The sequence below is a fragment of the Triticum aestivum genome, chromosome 2D, assembly GCF_018294505.1.
Source record: "Triticum aestivum cultivar Chinese Spring chromosome 2D, IWGSC CS RefSeq v2.1, whole genome shotgun sequence".
Taxonomy (NCBI): domain Eukaryota; kingdom Viridiplantae; phylum Streptophyta; class Magnoliopsida; order Poales; family Poaceae; genus Triticum; species Triticum aestivum.
In genome coordinates this window covers 648,202,930-648,206,695 of record NC_057799.1, presented here as the reverse complement: position 1 = coordinate 648,206,695, position 3,766 = coordinate 648,202,930, and positions in this window count along the sequence as shown.

Below are 3,766 nucleotides of genomic sequence, written 5' to 3'. Positions count from 1 at the left end.
CTTTTGGTTCCTCCTATGCACACAAGGTGTTCAATGAAATGCCCGAGAGCCTGAAACAAACATGATATGAAGTGTCCGAGCCACACTTGAGCTTTCTCATTTATTTTTCCTCCGCGATCGCGGTTAGCAACTTGAACCTTTCATGTGTCATTGATAAAATATGCATGTGTGTAGTTCATTGTTTAATTTGTATTATTTCTAGCTAGTTAGTTTAACAAATGCATGATGGTTAATTATATACTTTATATAATAATAATGCAGATGAATCGGCAATGGATGTACGGTCCCCGACTCTCCGGCGAGTTCACTACGGGTTTGAAAGATTTCCTCGTAGTGGCAAATGCGAACAAGCAGCAAGGTTTTATTATCTGTCCATGTGCTGTCTATAAGAATCAGAAGGGTTACTCCTCCTCAAGAGACGTTCACATGCACCTGCTTCGGCACGGTTTCATGCCAAACTATAATTGTTGGACCAAGCATGGAGAAAGAGGGGTTAGAATGGAAGAAGATGAAGAAAGGGATGATATCGATGACAACTATCATGATCATTTCGGTGATACTTTCATGGAGGATGATGCTGAAGGTGGGGAAGGGTTAGGTGAAGGTGAAGAAGAGGCACATGATGAGCCCGCTGATTATCTTGGTCGGACCATTGCTGATGCACGGAGACGCTGCGAAACTGACAAGGAGAGGGAGAATTTGGATCGCATGTTAGAGGATCACAAAAAGTCGTTGTATTCAGGATGCGATAATAGTCTGAAAAAGCTGGGCTGCACACTGGATTTGCTAAAATGGAAGGCACAGGAAGGTGTAGGTGACTCATCATTTGAAAATTTGCTGAAAATGTTGAAGAATATGTTTCCGAAGAATAACGAGTTGCCCGCCAGTACGTACGAAGCAAAGAAGGTTGTCTGCCCTCTAGGTTTAGAGGTTCTGAAGATACATGCATGCATTAACGACTGCATCCTCTACCGCGGTGAATACGAGAATTTGAATGAATGCCCTGTATGCACTGCATTGCGTTATAAGATCAGAGGCGATGACCCTGGTGACGATGTTGAGGGCGAGAAACCCAGGAAGAGGGTTCCCGCCAAGGTGATGTGGTATGCTCCTATAATACCACGGTTGAAACGTCTGTTCATGAACGAAAAGCACGCCAAGTCGTTGCGATGGCACAAAGAGGACCGTAAGTCCGACGGGGAGTTGAGACACCCCGCTGATGGAACGCAATGGAGAAAGATCGACAGAGTGTTCAAAGATTTTGCAGCTGACGCAAGGAACATAAGATTTGGTCTAAGTACTGATGGCATGAATCCTTTTGGCGAGCAGAGCTCCAGCCATAGCACCTGGCCCGTGACTTTATGCATCTACAACCTTCCTCCTTGGTTGTGCATGAAGCGGAAGTTCATTATGATGCCAATTCTCATCCAAGGCCCTAAGCAACCCGGCAACGACATCGATGTGTACCTAAGGCCATTAGTTGAAGAACTTTTACAGTTGTGGGCCAGACCTGGTGTACGTGTCTGGGATGAGCACAAAGGAGAGGAATTTGACCTACGAGCGTTGCTTTTTGTAACCATCAACGATTGGCCTGCTCTCAGTAACCTTTCGGGACAGACAAATAAGGGATACAATGCATGCACGCACTGCTTACATGAGACTGAAAGTGTACGTTTGGTTAATTGTAAGAAGAACGTGTACCTGGGTCATCGTCGATTTCTTCCCCGAAATCATAACGTAAGAAAGAAAGGCAAGCATTTCAACGGCAAGGCAGATCACCGGCCGAAGCCTGCGGAACGTACTGGTGCTGAGATATTTGATATGGTCAAGGATTTGAAAGTCATCTTTGGAAAGGGTCCTGGCGGACAATCAGTTCCGCGGGGAGTTGACGGGCACGCACCCATGTGGAAGAAGAAATCTATATTTTGGGAGCTAGAATATTGGAAAGTTCGAGATGTCCGCTCTGCAATCGACGTGATGCATGTTACGAAGAATATTTGCGTGAACCTGCTAAGCTTCTTGGGCGTGTATGGGAAGACAAATGATACAAAGGAAGCACGGCAGGACCAGCAACTTTTGAAAGACCCAGATGACCGGCATCCGGAATGGTTTCAAGGTCGTGCCAGCTACGCTCTTACCAAAGAAGAGAAGGTCATTTTTTTTGAATGCCTGAGCAGTATGAAGGTTCCGTCTGGCTTCTCGTCGAATATAAAGGGAATAATAAACATGGCGGAGAAAAAGTTCCAAAACCTGAAGTCTCACGACTGCCACGTGATTATGACGCAATTGCTTCCGATTGCTTTGAGGGGGCTCCTACCGGAAAATGTTCGAGTAGCCATTGTGAAGCTATGTGCATTCCTCAATGCAATCTCTCAGAAGGTAATCAATCCAGAAGATCTACCACGGTTACAGAACGATGTGGTCCAATGCCTTGTCAGTTTCGAGTTGGTGTTCCCACCATCCTTCTTCGATATTATGACGCACCTCCTGGTCCACCTAGTCGAAGAGATTTCCATTCTCGGTCCTGTATTTCTACACAATATGTTCCCCTTTGAGAGGTTCATGGGAGTATTAAAGAAATATGTTCGTAACCGTGCTAGGCAAGAAGGAAGCATCGTCAAGGGCTATGGAAATGAGGAGGTAATTGAGTTCTGTATTGACTATGTTCCTGACCTTAAGCCGATTGGTATTCCTCAATCGCGGCACGACGGGAGACTAAGTGGAAAAGGCAAGATCGGAAGGGAATCCACGATATGTATGGACGGTCATTCTATGACTGAAGCACACCACACAGTTCTGCAAAATTCCAGCTTGGTGGCTCCGTACTTCGAGCAACACAAGAATATTTTACGCTCGGACAACCCGGGGAAGCCTGAATCCTGGATTAGAAAGGCCCACATGGAGACTTTCGGCAGTTGGTTGCGAAAACATTTAATGAATGACAATGATGTTGGAGATCAGCTGTACATGTTGGCCAAAGAACCATCTTCGACTATAACGACTTTCCAAGGGTACGAGATAAATGGGAATACATTTTACACCATCGCCCAAGATAAAAAGAGCACCAACCAAAACAGTGGTGTCCGCTTTGATGCAGCAACCGAGAATGGGCAAAACGTCACATATTATGGTTACATAGAGGAGATATGGGAACTTGACTATGGACCCTCCTTTAAGGTCCCTTTGTTCCGGTGCAAATGGTTCAAGCTAACAGGAGGTGGGGTAAAGGTGGACGAGCAATACGGAATGACAATGGTGGATTTCAACAATCTTGGTTACCTTGACGAACCATTCGTCCTTGCCAAAGATGTCGCTCAGGTTTTTTACTTGAAGGACATGAGTAGCAAACCGAGGAAACGGAAAGATAAGAAAACGATCAGTACATCATGCGATGATCCAAAGCGGCACATTGTTCTTTTAGGGAAAAGAAACATCGTGGGAGTGGAGGACAAGACAGACATGTCAGAAGATTATAATATGTTTGGTGAAATTCCGCCCTTCAAAGTGAACACTGACCCAAGCATTAAGTTAAATGATGAGGATGCTCCATGGATACGGCACAATCGTAAGCAAGCAGGGACACAAGGGAAGAATTGATGTGTAATAATTTATTGTACCAAACTTTGTATTTGGTCGATGAACTGAATGATGTATCAAACCTTTTGTCAAACTTTCAAGGGATTTTAAAATGAATTAGTTTTATTTTTCTGATTTTTTTGATATATAATTGTATTTTTAAGATTTTAAAATGAATTAGTTTTATTTT